Source organism: Cibotium barometz, chromosome 22 (genome assembly GCF_041138505.1).
Source record: "Cibotium barometz isolate CiBa-2024 chromosome 22, ASM4113850v1, whole genome shotgun sequence".
NCBI classification, from domain to species: Eukaryota; Viridiplantae; Streptophyta; class Polypodiopsida; order Cyatheales; family Cibotiaceae; genus Cibotium; species Cibotium barometz.
Genome location: NC_141067.1, coordinates 13,148,366 through 13,163,694, shown reverse-complemented (window position 1 = coordinate 13,163,694; position 15,329 = coordinate 13,148,366). Strand labels below are relative to the sequence as shown.

The window sequence follows — 15,329 nt, the reverse complement described above, 5'->3', positions numbered from 1 at the left end:
TGGTGGCGCTACTGTGGCCAACAATGGTGGCCCTAAAGTGGTCAATAATGATAGCCCGTCTCTCGAAAATGATGGGCCGCCATTGTCTAGAAATGGTGGTCCACATGCTCCGATTGCTCCACCTCCCACTACTGGTCCTCCACAGTTGGTAATACACATCCTCCAACACATAAGAAGTGAAGATGGAGACGAGGCACAGCTGCGCTACGTGAGATAAGGAAATTCCAAGAGTGCCAACTTGATTATTCCTAAGGCACCATTCTCTAGGTTGGTGCAAGAAATACTGCAAGATCTGCACTCAGGGCATCATCACAAGTTCTTTTCAAGGAACCAGGCAAGGGATGTGGGGCGATGGTCAAGCCAAGCCTTGCTTGCTCTCCAGGAAGCAGCTACTTGATTGATCTAATGAGTGACGGTCAACTTTTAGCCATTCATGCCCGACGTATCACTATTAAGCCCATAGATCTGGTTCTCGTTCGTAGGATTCGCAACAACAAGGATGCATTTAATCTTAATGTCAACAATATGCTTTGAGAAGCTACCTTGTAATTGGATCTATGTTTTTAGCTTAGGTTTGGTTGTAGATTGTAAGGAGCTTTGTTTCTAGTTATCGTTCCAGTAGACCTTCAAGTATTTGATAGCAGTGGCCTGCAAAATGGAGCTAAATTTTGCCTAGCTCTAGTTGTACTTGGTGCAATGCACTATCTATCGTGTATTTCATGGTTTCATAATGCTATATCCGATATGTGATATTCTATTTTGACCATGATTTGCATTTGCAAATTTTAAGTTTCCAAATTTGCAAGTAGTTTTCTTGAGGATGAATTCAATGCGGAATCACGCACACATCGGTGATCAGTTGTACATGGGCCGATGCACTATATCTTTACTGTGTTTTGTGGTTTGGCAATACTAAATCCGATATGCAAAATTGCATTTTACCCATGATTTATATTTTGTGAATTTTTAAGTTTCCAATGTCTCATGTAGCTTGGTTGACAATACATTTAATATGCAATTGCGCACACTCGTTGGTGAATGTTTTTGTTATCAGTGAAGTATAATCCAGTTATAATGCTTTTGGAAAAAAAAGATTGAACCGTCAGTTTTATAAATCATAATTTGGTGAAACTTCAGCCACATGTCGAGCATCATAAAAACTCATGGATGATAAAAAATTGACCCCATCAAAAGCCTCTAAGACACGTCTCTGGAGGCTCACGTGTGGGGCCCTGAATCCCCACATTCAAGGCCTCAGACGCGCGAGCCTCCAGAGAGGTGTCTTAGAGGCTTCTGATGGGGCTAGATTTTGTTGGGGTGGTTGATGTTCCTAGAGGAGTCCACAGGTAAAGCTTCAGGTCAATCGGATCACTCTTTATATTTTTTCGAAGCCTGGATACATTAATTCAAGTTTATGGATTTTTAAAAAGTTTGGCTATAAGTTGAAAGTTTCACCTCATTTTACACATTTGAGTTTTGAGTTTTGAGTTCTCACTCTTGGAAGACATGGCACGCACCAAGCAAGCGGCCCGAAGATTACCCCCTAGAAATCCCGTGCAGAGGCAACCTCCCCCAGCTCCACCACCACCACCACCACATCCACCGCCGACGCCACCGTGCCAGCATCGCAAGCGTCGATGGCCAAGCATAGTGGCTCTTCGAGAGATCCACCATTACCAGAAGACCACGTACCTCCTAATACCAAAGGATTTATTCCAGAAGCTGGTGTGAGAGATTATGGAGCGTATAGTGATTAGGAATAGCAGGAGGAACTTCCCAGATAGATCACGCATGGTACAACCCGATCTCGCTGGACTGCCCAGGCCCTCCTTGCACTACAAGAAGCTACTGAAGCCTTCCTCATCGACTTGTTCGAAGACTTAGTGTATGCAGCAGTGCATGCAAGGAAGGTCGCCATCACCGACGATAGGGATCTATGCATAGTGAGGTTCTTTCAGCGATGGAGGGATAGTCCTAGTAGAGATCAAGTACGATAGGGGTGTACTACTTTGACATATGTGGAATGTAGATTCTGAAGAGATTTTGTAAAACCCTTATTGTAATGGATCCCATGTACATTGCTATGAATATGAATACAAATTTTTTGGTGCATCGTATTTTTGTTTAGTCGCTTGTTATTTATTTTATTTATTTCTTTGAGTTATCCTTACATGCATTTGGACGAATACATGTTGCGCATGAATTCGATAAAGCACTACATATTAAATTTAGGGTACGAATCATGTTGCATATAAATTTGATAAAGAAACATTACATTCAAATAAAAAACAATAATAAACGGCACGTATCACAAACTACATTGCACGCAAATCCAAAAAACATCCATTTTCATTACTTCAAGAGAAGATTACAAAGTGCATTACATCGGTAAAGAGATATCATCAGGCAATAAGTACATCTACTCTCTCCTAGGCTTCTTGGAGCTAGGCTCCCCATGGCCAGAGCTATTCTTAATCATAGGAATCAATACATTTTGCCCCTGTAGTTCCTCCCTAATTACAGTGGGATCTTCAACACCAACAACCATGCCATGGGCCACCATGGAGCAGAGTGGGCATACCTAGTATCTGTGAATAAGTAGAGCAGCTTTGAACGTCGAAGAAACACTACTTTCTCCGAGCTAGAGTTGGTCAGGATGGTCTTGAAGGGCCCAACCTTTGTTAGTGCCCTCAACTTCCAGAAGTTCTCAGCAAAAGAAGGAGAGTGTGTCTTATGAAATACAACAATGTCGTTGACAAGCTGCCCAATGTACTCCTTCAATGCCAAGTCCTGCATCCTTCCTTGGCCACTAGATCGGCCACCTTGCCTGGATGAAAACTCATCTATATAGATAATATTCTACATCACACAAGTTCAGTATCAGACTCACTATGCATGGAGTGTGCTAAAGATATATACATCAGTTTTTGACGCAACTTGACCAACAGGGCCTTTAGGGCATCGGGACCCCCCAATCAAATTTTGCTGGCATTCGGCCCCCAGAGCATTCCTGACTGGAGGCTCGCGTTGTCTGGGGGCCTGAATCTGCAGATTCAAGCCCCCAAATGTGAGCCTCCAACCAGGGCTACTCTGGGGGTCCGATGCCGGCAAAATTTGATGGGGGGGTCCCGATGCCCTAGAGGCTCTGCTGGTCAAGTTGCATTGAAAACCGAAAACATTACCTTCTCTGCATCATCTATCTGCCGCTTTAATGGAGCATGCAGGTCTGCTCCTGCAATCAAGCCGCCCTCGTCTCTCTCCTGGGAAGGTACTGTGTATTCGGGTCAAGGACAAAAAAGGCTTTCTTGCAAGCACTCAAACTCCTCATCTCAGTGATGTCATATTTTGGCAAATGCAAGAATTCCACTATTTCAAGGATTCCACTATCTCAAGGATATGTGGAGAAGCACATTGCTTACATGTCACGGATTACTCACTCTATGAGTCCTGACTTTTCTATTATCTAACTTGAAATAGAAGTTGCACAGGGGCTCATTGGACATTAATTGGATTTCTTATCTCAGAAAAAAAATGGGGCAATGACTCTCTGCGAGCGCTGACTACAAAAGGATTATGACCATTCCACAAGATAACCACATCTATGAGAGCTATATGTGTCTCATCTCGGGTATCTTGATCCAAGCTGATCAACTCCCCTTGCAAAATTCGCCATCTTCTATATCGAAAGCGAACCCACAGAGTTTGTCTAGCAATGAAATACCTATAATCAACACAAAAATAATGGTAAGTAAATGTGACTAACACAATAGTTTATCTAAGCAATACCTATGTCAATTAAATCGAGGCATAAAAAATAGTAAAAAGGATTTACTAAGATCAGATTGGTTGATTCTGCACTCAATCATCTCATCAAAATGTGTTCTTTTGACTCGCCAAGACTCAACCAATGGCTCACTCATCCATTCCTTGGATGGACACTTGCATTGATAAGTAATCTTTGTTTTCTTCAGAACATCACATGAACCAAACAAATGTGCGAACAATGAGAATGGAATAAACCAACTAAGATGCACATGTTTGGAGCCTGTGGTGGTGGGTTTCATAGCACTATTGATGTCAAATTTTATCTTAGACTTACATGCTCCTAACAACTCCAAGCTACCAATCAACCATTCACCGCCGCCACTAGACAGTGGTTGGCGGCAATGGGATATGCTGCAATCTCTGGCTTTCTACTACATACAATGAATTATAAAAAAAGATATTTTGAGTTGCAAGTTGACTTGCAGAGTTATTATCATAGATCAAAGAACCTATATCTTCATGCGAAACATGTATCTTGCTGCTCAAACATTCCACATTCTGCCATTCATGCAAAGTTGATGGATATAGAGCTGTCTCAGTAAAACAATATTGAATTAGAACAATGCAAAGATTTTTTAAAGACAACTTTGATGCAAAAGAACAAACAATGATAAAATTTAAAAACTTACTGTTTTGTTTAAGCTTTTCAATGTAGTTCTCATCGTGTACAGATATTTGTTTGTGTGTATAAACATGTTGGATCAACACTTCTGTTACTGTACTTGTTCCATTAAACACTTTTTTGAACTCTAAAATTCTACCTTTCCAATGTTTTCTGGGGTCTGCAACATCCTTACGCTTGACCTTAAAACTCCCTCGAGTACTTGGGCGCATCAAAATCCAATCCAACTTATAGTACTTATCACAAATCCAATTACCGCCACTATCTTTCCTGTTGTGAAGACCTCCACTACAAGTATGTTACTAATGTTTTTCCTCTGTGAAGACATCTATAATAACCAAATACAAAAGTTACCTATCAGCATGTTTTTATGTGATTTTATTATTACATATAAGTAAATTTATCCATATATAAAATTATTACTATAAACATATTATGTAATATAGCTCTGATACTATCTCATGCTATTTTATGGTTCGAGAATGTAAAAAAAATTATCCTAACGAGATCATAAACTAACAAAATCTTTTCTTGTTCATAGCATTATAATTTTGGATTATAAATATAAGAATGTATTAACATTACAAACTTAATGTTCAAATCTACACTAGATATTTCTTTCCATCGATCCTACCTAGATGTCAACAATAATAATTCATTAAATGTGAAATTTTGTTTCAATAAGTTTTTTTAATGAATTACAACAACAATAATTCATTTAAAAAACCTACAAGTGAAACAAAATTTCACATTAAATCCCTGTAGAGAGCAACGTACCTAAGAATCTTTGTAGCCCTCAATCATAAGGCTGTAAGAAAAGAAACTGATTTCTGGATAATAGGTGTATCTCACTGAGATGGAGGCCTAAGATACAATAGTAATAGGTAATAGTTCAACTCAGAATGTGTGTAATAGATGTATCTCACTGAGATGGAGGCCTAAGATACAATAGTAATAGGTAATAGTAATAGGTAGTTCAACTCAGAATGTGTGTAATTTGTGAATGTTCTCTCCAAATGAAATGAAATTTAACCATGGAGAAATTTTTGACAAAAAACATTGTACCTGTAATTCTTTTCACAAAGAAGCCTAGAGGTGTTCAAGAAGTTAACTTATAACAAGACCATTGCTCCTTGATTGACAGATTCCTAGAGTACCAAAAAAAAGAAAAAACTCAGGTCAAAGCATGTATATGACTTACATAGGCTTTGTCCAAATGAGTTGAAGGTTAACCATGGAGCAACATTAAAAAATGACAATATACCTATGGCTCTCTTTGCGGAGAAGCCCAAAGATGTTGAGTTTTTAAAAAATCATTGTTCTTCACCCTCGAAGATTCTTGGAGTACAAAAACAAAAGAAAGCTCAGTATGCATATAACTTACATACATTTTGTCCAAACGAGATGAAAATTAACTATGGAGCAATAAAAAAACAAGACAACATACCTGTAACTTTGTTTACAGAGAAACCCTAAGATGTTAAAGAAGAAGTTCAGTGTTTAAAAGATCATTGTGTTCCTGACCGTAAGAGACTCCTAGAGTACCAAAACAAAAGAAAGCTTATGTCAGAGAATGCACATAACTTGCACAGGTTTTGTCCAAACGAGATAAAACTTCACCATAGAACATCCATGGAAGAGAACAATATACCTGTAAAGTTTTGTGAAGAAAATCTCAGGGCTTTGGTATAACAAGCTTTGCTCTCATAAAACATGTGAAACTCACGCTGTAATTGTGTAGATGAAATGAAATTTCACAAGGTTACAGATAGGGCAAGCAACAATGAGGCTATAAAATTTCGTCAGGAAAGAAGAAGTGGGGAAAGAGAGATGATAAATTTGAGTTCCGCCTAAGAAAGAGGGGAAAACTAAAAAGGGGAGACATGAAAAGTCAAACATTAAAACAAAAAAGAAAATGAAAATTCAAGTCACAAACCTTCAAGAAGTGACAGCATTGTATTCACCACATTTCCCCTTATTTTATTGTTGAGGGAAGATTTGGGCCAAGATGTGGCTAAAAGATTCATGTTACATGAATCTGGAATCCCAGCTCTCTCATTGGTTAGGCCTATATTTGTTTATTCACTCCTTAAGGGGCAAAAAAGAGAGTCCATATTTCTCCTAATGGGACTATGTAGGTCAAAGTTTCGAAGTGCCGATGGCAAAAGGATGTGAGTGAAGGCGGAAGAATACAACATACCCAAAACTTTCCAGGGCTTGGTTATTATAAGTGATAGCATGTTTGGGTTTAGCCTTAGTAGGACTTTGTGTGAGACTTATGAAAGTGGTTTGGCAATTGGACTATCTTAGTGATGTATCTCCAAACAATCCCACCTATACTAGCTCTACTCTACGTTGGGATCACTCTACTCACTTAGTGATGGGGATCACAAATAAGAAATAAAAGGAGGGTGAAGAGTTTACCTAAACTTACCAATTGTCGAGAAGTGCCTGGATGACAGAGTTGCATTGAATACTGCTTGTTGCTAAAAGATGGCCATATGCGATCTTCTTTTAGATAGTGGCTTCTTGTTTTGTGGTAGTGCATTTTCCTTGTTGCTAGCATTGGGTGTTTTTGTACTAGCTGGTTGCTTTTGGTTGCACCGACTTTGTGGGTTGGTGTGACAGTCTTGTGGCTGGCTTATAAAGGGGTTGGTGGCTTTATTGGTAGCTTGCTCCTCTAGGTCTTTGTTATGGGGGTGCGTGTGGTGTTCTAGTTGCGAGGTGGCTAGTGTGAAGTTGGAAAGTCCAACCTCTCTTCTCTTGCTCTCTCAGGGTTAAGAATAAATCTATCTTTCTCTCAAGCTCTCAAGCTCTATTACTCAAGGATCTAATCAACCACTCCCACCCTCCCTACCCCACTCTCTTCCTTTGACAAACAAAGCAAGCAAGCATTTATACCATGACTTCGAATAGTCCAACAATGTGTTTCGGCCACACTTTACACCATCCTTGGTGGGAGAGAGAAATGGGGCCTATGGCACCCAACAACATGACTCAAAGCACCTCCAAGGAGGGACCTTAGAGTTATAGCAAGTTTTTTGTTTGGTAATCAAGTGAAATGGTATGATCAAATTGCAATACAAGATCTCAAAAAAAGCTGAAATGATATGGTCAAATTACTATCCATCCAAGAAGATCTCAAAATAGGTGAAGATAGCTTTATATCCCATAACGGGCTTTAGAGAAGGTCTGCAAATTGGAGGGCATCTCTTAAACAACAACATTGTAAAACCTCTAAATGCCTTGTAGCAGCCTCAAAAGAGGTGAAGACATCTTGCTCTTCAACAACAAGAGTGTAAAACCTCCGAATGCCTTGTAGTAGCCTTTCATCGTCATTTGTGACAAAATTTATAGCCACATTGACAGCCTTTCTACCAAAGCTTCCACCCCACCCGATACGATGCGAATATCTCTCAGGTTGAGTGGGTAGATTTGATAACAAGAGACACTTGTTGCTACTACACACCAATTCCTCGTGCCAAAAGACTGATACGGTAATGGAGGACTCAAGAAGATACAAATATGAACTGCTGCATAATGATGTCTAGTGTGTTTTGATCCATGTCTCCATGTGCTGTAGACTCTAGAGACCGTGTGTTTTGATCAATATCTCCATGTGATGTAGAGAATGTGTGGTCAGTGAGCCAATCGACCTTCCTCCTAGTGTGTTTTGATCAATGTCTCCATGTGCAGGTGTAGGGACCGTGTGTTCTCTTGCTCGCATTTTGTCAGTGCGCCAATCCACCTTCTTCCTAGTGTGTTGACAAACATCATGCTTTGGGTGATTGAAAGGGTTTCATAAAGATCACACAAGGTATCAATCTTCCAATCCTCTATACTCATATCCACCTAGGCTGCGTGATACCTTCCAATGTCAGCTCATCCCTCTTGATTGACAAGAAGTCTCACATGTTTGTTCAGGAAGTTTCTCAAACCTTTGGGGGCCGGCATTGTAGTGGGAGTAGGTGGTGAAAGATAGCATAGGTCCGGTCCTTGAATCCTCGACTCCTCGGCTTCATTAAGATAAAAAATGTTTATGTAATCAGAGGTCGAATGACGTTAATCAAGCATGTCGTAGACCCAGCCTCGAGACGACTAGCACACGTACCTTGCTTAGAAGGATCCAAATGGCCTCTCTCTTACACTTGTACCACTGACACATGCATGCATCCCCTCTTGTGCCAGGTTGTCAAGGCACGGTACAAAATTATGTGCACCTTTAGCCATTCATAGAGGGATTCTAAACCATTTGTGACTCTTGGAAATTGCATCAGAATTGATGACCTATTCTGTTCGTAAACTGAGGCGCTTTCTATGAGAGATTACCGTCATCATGAGGGAGCTCGAGTGGTTTTTGAATGACCTTGTCATGTTTCTCCGCCACCTGAGTGGTGCCAAGTGTGGAGTACTCTTGCTCCAACTAGCATAAGGAGCTTTTTATTATTCTCTACACTGGAAAAAAAAAGGTTTTCGGTAGATATGTTCCTTGGTAGAATTGAACATATCTAGGAAAAGCACAAACAAGAGAAAATATGGAACACTTACTAGATAGCTTAATTAGGAAATATGGATTCAACATAGGTAATCCTCATTACATAGGAAATCTACCCAATATAGATAATTTTTCCAATATAGTGAAAATTTCATAATTTTCTCTATATAGAAAATGTGCCCAATATAGGTAATGTTTTCTATATAGTGAAAATCTTTTACATTTACTAGTTACAAATTATCGAGTTAGTGTTGTATTTTCTCTATTTTGCACTTTTCCTACATATGCCTATTTACATCTAGGAAATTATCTACTGAATACACCTTTTTTTTCTATATATAATAAATATTTAAATACTCAATTAATATAGGTATTTTTGTTTATATAGGTAATATATCAACACAGGTAAAAATTCATCTACATGAAGGTACAAGCTACTAAGCAAAATGTTCTATATTTCAAAGCTTTCAAATAGTCTACGAGTATATTTTAAACTTTAAATTTTACATAAAGAAATAGTTTATTTTTTCTCTATAATTTCTATCACACTATACTATGCATTAACTCAAATTTTTAGTAATTAAATATAGTATGAACTATTAATATAAGATCAAAGACAAACTTTTTTTTAAACAAAGTAATGGTAAGTTTTAAATTACTTTAAAAACTTCAAATCAAAAACTTGAAATCTTCATACATAAATGAGAGTTGAAGATAGCTAAAAAAGCGAGAATGTTTTGATATTGTAGTTAATTAAGTTGACTAACATATCATGACAAAATCTTGACATCTTTCAAATTAAGTGAATTACATTGTGAATTGAATCTATTTTTTCTATTTTCTATAAGCGAATTCACAATCCGAATAACTTCACTCCCTAGCTTTTTAGTGTATTTGCAGTAGTTTCTAAAACTAGTATTTATCTGAAGACCCAAATATGTACTCTTGAGAGAAGTACAGTACTTCAAAAGAATTGTCTCCATGTTCTCCTCTGAGATATCATGCACCTAGGTCTATAATACCAAATATTAAGTCTCAAAGTATATAAGTTATGCAAAGGAAAACTTGTAACTTGATTAATTATGCGTTACATTAATAGTATATCACTCACTCTAAATATCTCACTTGGAGCGATAGTGATCCCTATGTTTGATCTCTCGATATCTTCCAAACCCATATTGAAAAAAAAGACCAAAATTACCTTGAAACTACAATAAAGATAAAGTAGCTTGGTTAATGATAGAAAACATGATTTAGTTATAAGAATACCTCAAAATGTTTTCTTTTCGCATCTTCATCTCTTTGCACACTTTTTTGTTGCATATGGATCGTCATCTTTTCACTGATCTTTAAAGCAAGAAAATAAGCATTAACAATGTCATAAGAAAGAAGTAAGTGATAGTATGTAAGGATACTAAGCTATTTATTCAAGAGTAAACATAGACTTTTTTGAAATTTTTCTATTTGACAATCCTTATCATTTGGTTTTCTTTGAATTTTTCTTGAAATTTCATTGGTGTTATCATCCAATTCAAGCATTGATTTCTATAAATATACCAAAAGCTTATGAGAAAACTTGAGGTGTCATTAAGATTTCAAATAGAGAAATATTCAAATCTTTTCTTGATTTTACATGACATGCATTCTTTCTTCTACTTCACAAGTATCCTTGACCACTCTCACTCTTTTAGATTGTAAGGTTCCCCCCTTCTAAAATAGGGGAAACACTTAAGATAGTCCACTAAGTCTTAACTTAGAGAAAATCTCCTATTTATCGACACGTTGACCATGTAGATATTCAAGGATACGATTCATAGGTTATACATGAATCAATTCCATACAAGCCAAACCGGCCCTCTTATTCTTTTCCTTTATAGTGCCGAGGATGATCTAGAATTTGGCCTTCCAACCTCTACATGTTGGGCAAAACTCTACGGGACCATACACCTCATCATTAGCCCTGCTAGTGAGGACTCAAGCCGGCGGCCTATCGCCCTCTCAGGCTCCATGGCTCGATCCTCCCGTCCCTCAGAGGGATGTCTGCACACTAGGGTGGGCGTATTCACCGCACTAGCTTGGGCCCTCAGAACTAGACAGCATCATAATCCCTCGCCTCAATCGGCGAACTTTATTCTCCCAATGGTATGAGGGATACCTTGGGCCATACCCGGGCTTTGCTAATGACGCCACCCGGTTACACAAGCATGGAAGGAGTTAGCGTCGAAGCCAGGAAAAACTTATACTCTTTAAAGATAACAATTTCAATGCAATTCATTGAATACAGCATCACTCAATTCGTAACTTTATACAATTTTATGTCATTATTTTAAAAGGAAAAGATACACATTTATTAACACTAATATATAAAAAAAACTCTTCTTTAAAAGATAACCAAGCTAACCTGGCCACATTTCCTTGAGGAGCTTGTAAAGGGAGGGTTGGAGCCGCAGCATCTTCTCTAATCTCGTTGTTGCGCACTCCTCCCGAGGAGGTAATATTCTGACATTTTCGGGAAGGGGCCATCTTGGACATCGTCTTGCAGGGCTCGCTATTGCGGTCGAAACGCTCCAATCAGATCTTAATTCTGAGATCGTTTGCTGACCATATGAGCAAAAGACCACAGTGCATGAACCCTCTCTAAGGCAAAAACCTCTTACTAAAGTCCACACAAAATGGGGGGAGGAGGGGGAGGATTGTGAGATGTCCTTAACACAAAAATGTTTTGCTAAAGGGGAGAAGGCCTGCTGTAAGTCTCTTCACACGGGGGGGTGGGGGAGGGGAGAAGAGTTAAGGAGACTGCCTCCTACCAAGAGGGAAAAAGAGTTAAGGAGACTGCCTCCTAGCAAGAGGGAAAAAGAGTTAAGGAAAATTGCCTTATGTGAAAAGTGGCAAATGAGGGGGTGTGGAGAGGGGTGGCTGCAAGGGGCGACTATACTAAATGAGAGTTGAAGATAGCTAAAAAAGCTATAATGTTTTGATATTGTAGTTAATTAAGTTGACTAACATATCATGACAAAATCTTGACATCTTTCAAATTAAGTCAATTACATTGTGAATTGAATCTATTTTTTCTATTTTCTATAAGCGAATTCACAATCCGAATAACTTCACTCCCTAGCTTTTTAGTGTATTTGCAGTAGTTTCTAAAACTACTATTTATCTGAAGACCCAAATATGTACTCTTGAGAGAAGTACAGTACTTCAAAAGAATTGTCTCCATGTTCTCCTCTGAGATATCATGCACGTAGGTCTATAATACCAAATATTAAGTCTCAAAGTATATAAGTTATGCAAAGGAAAACTCGTAACTTGATTAATTATGCATTACGTTAATACTATATCACTCACTCTAAATATCTCACTTGGACGATAGTGATCCCTATGTTTGATCTCTCGATATCTTCTAAATCCTTATTGAAAAAAAAGACCAAAATTACCTTGAAACTAAAATAAAGATAAAGTAGCTTGGTTATTGATAGAAAACATGATTTAGTTATAAGAATACCTCAAAATTGGCATCTTCATCTCTTTGCACACTTTTTTGTTGCATATGGATCCTCATCTTTTCACTGATCTATAAAATCAAGAAAATAAGCATTAACAATGTCTTAAGAAAGAAGTAAGTGATAGTATGTAAGGATACTAAGCTATTTATTCAAGAGTAAACATAGACTTTTTTGAAATTTTTCTTTTTGACAATTCTTATCGTTTGGTTTTCTTTGAATTTTTCTTGAAATTTCATTGGTGTTATCATCCAATTCAAGCCTTGATTTCTATAAATATACCAAAAGCTTATGAGAAAACTTGAGGTGTCATTAAGATTTCAAATAGAGAAATATTCAAACCTTTTCTTGATTTTACATGACATGCATTCTTTCTTCTACTTCACAAATATCCTTGACTGCTCTCACTCTTTTAGATGTGCCATGTTTTAGAAACTCAACAAATGATGTGTAATTGTTTTCATCCATTGTGTCGTCATTATAAGAGTCCTACCATTAACAATTTATGTAAGGCAACATAGGAAATAACAATAGTATCTCCAAATAAAAACCATCACGATGAGGGCTAAATGTTACCCACCTCATTGGAGATATAATGTTGCAATCCTTCAAAGCTCTTTGTCTCTAACATGAATCTATCCATCTATTAAAAATAATATATATTCAAAACTAAACAATAATTCATTTCTAAACAAGAAAGTAAGAAGATTCAAAACTAAACAATAATTCATTTCTAAACAAGAAAGTAAGAAGATTTAAAGTCTTGAATCACCTTAAATGGTGCACAAGTTTTGTCATATTATTCTCCTTCAAAAAGAGAGGGTTCTTCAAAGGATTACATCAAAGCATGAAATAAAAAAAGGAAATACCCACACTCTAATAGAACAAAGTATAAAATGCATATAGTAATTGTATGTATTATTCTACTAGAATAAAAAATAATATAATCAAGAAAGAATAATATTAAGAACCGATATAAAATTGATAAAACCATATCTTCTCAAGGATTTCATCATTTTGAGACTTGTCAATACAAGGACAAAACCAGCAACAAGTGGTTCAAAGGAGATAGATGCGTCCGATGGGCAACAAAGCAATGATCTCATTAGAAATAAAGAAGGGATATTATCCCTTTGATCTAAATGAGGTCTTCAGCATTGATGTGATGAAATGTTATCAGACTGCTCCTTCAAACTATGTATATAGAAGGTTAAATAAGGATTGGGTTTGTATTTTGACCAAAGACTTTATTGAGGACCCAAATCAAGAGGAGATACTTGCAATTTTGATGCCCTGTAAAATCGTGCTACGAAACAACCCCTTGATAAACTGGCAAAAGAAGATATTCATAAACTTGAATATTGGATTATCTCTAGTCAACACTCTAGTGCTACAAAAAGCTTGCAGGCTCTAAATATGGCTAAAGTTACCCCTCAACTGCGTCAGCAATTTAGGTTCAGGAGATCAAAGATAATTGTAAATTTCCCACCCAAGATTTCTCGTGACATTTCCAAGGATGCAAATTTATGTGTTTTGCAAAGTCAATGCAAAAGGAGGGCCATTCCTCGATCAACTTCTACAAGCTCGAGCACAATGGCATGCAAACGGTCGTCCTAGTAAACCTTTGCTTGGTGTCAATCAACCCAAGATGGATGAGTCTTGGAAGGTACTCTTTTGATTCTTTGCTATATCTTGGTAAATCATAGACATACATTACTTCTTCTTTACTTTTCATAATATCTTTTACGAATCTATAGTTTCAAGTGTAGCAGTAGCATAAGAAAGATGCATGTGAGGCTTCTTCTCAAACTGCATAAACTTAATAGTTTGGTTTGAAATTGAACTTCAAGCCTCACCTCTCTGTGATGGTGTAGCACTTGCATATTTATTTGTGGCTTGAACTTAAGTTGGAGCCTCACTTGCAAGTGCTAGATTTGCATAAAAAGGTGACGCTCTTGCCTAAGATCGAGCATCACCGGTATATACTAGCTTAGCACTGGCAAGTGAGGCTCAAACTCAAGTTTGAGCATAAGCTCCAAATGATTGAAAACCCATAGATGCATGATTCCTCCTAATATTTTGTGATATCTATAGTAAGGGAGCTAACTTCTTACTTTACAACTTTGCAGGCCTTTGTGGAGACCACGGAGCACACACTACATAAGAATTTTGTCAAAAATGATTTACACTTGCTTCTATGTGATGATGATGCATGGTTGAATTTGGTTAAGATCATAAGGCTATATGCAAAAGGTTTGCTACCAAATACAAAGGGCGAAACTCAAACTAAAGGTCTTGCTCCAAATCCCAAACTTCCAACTTTGAAGAGTAGGCAAATTCAGTAGCCACTAGGAACAGTCACGCTAGGCCCAACGTTGTTTAGGTGCATTTTAGGCCTTCAAAAGAGTGAAGTTTTGGACATTCAAACAGCACTTCTTGACAATAAAATATTGCTTAAGAAGGGAAAGCAAACCCATCAAAGAATGGATATGGAGGAGATGGCTTGGAAGCTAAAAACAGATCAAGTGCTCAAAGATGCAATAACCACCTTCTATTTTGATCTTACAAGGGAAAAGATGACTTGGGAATAGGTGTGTGAGACATATAAGCTAGGGGAGTATGAGTATAATCAATTGAGGAGCTACAGCTACTCCTTTGTACTGTGCAATGACCTTCTAAGTTTTCAAGGAGGGCACGACTACGTACTGTGCAATGACCTTCTACCCTACCTTTTAAATCTAAATAATACAAATGACATTAGGGCTATTATTTTGCTTAATCGGCTAGGTCAATCTCCTATCACACATGGTCATAATTTATTTATCAATTTTCAAGATGTACTGGAAGAATGGCTCCAATTCACCTCCCTATTTTTGCGAGAAGA

At 37.6% G+C, this 15,329-nt stretch overlaps 1 pseudogene; it reads right to left on the bottom strand.

Moving 5' to 3' along the window:
* Positions 1-2,517: 2,517 nt before the first annotated feature.
* LOC147626307 (eukaryotic initiation factor 4A-6-like) lies at positions 2,518-8,782 on the bottom strand (annotated as a pseudogene).
* Between the last annotated feature and the right edge of the window lie 6,547 nt (positions 8,783-15,329).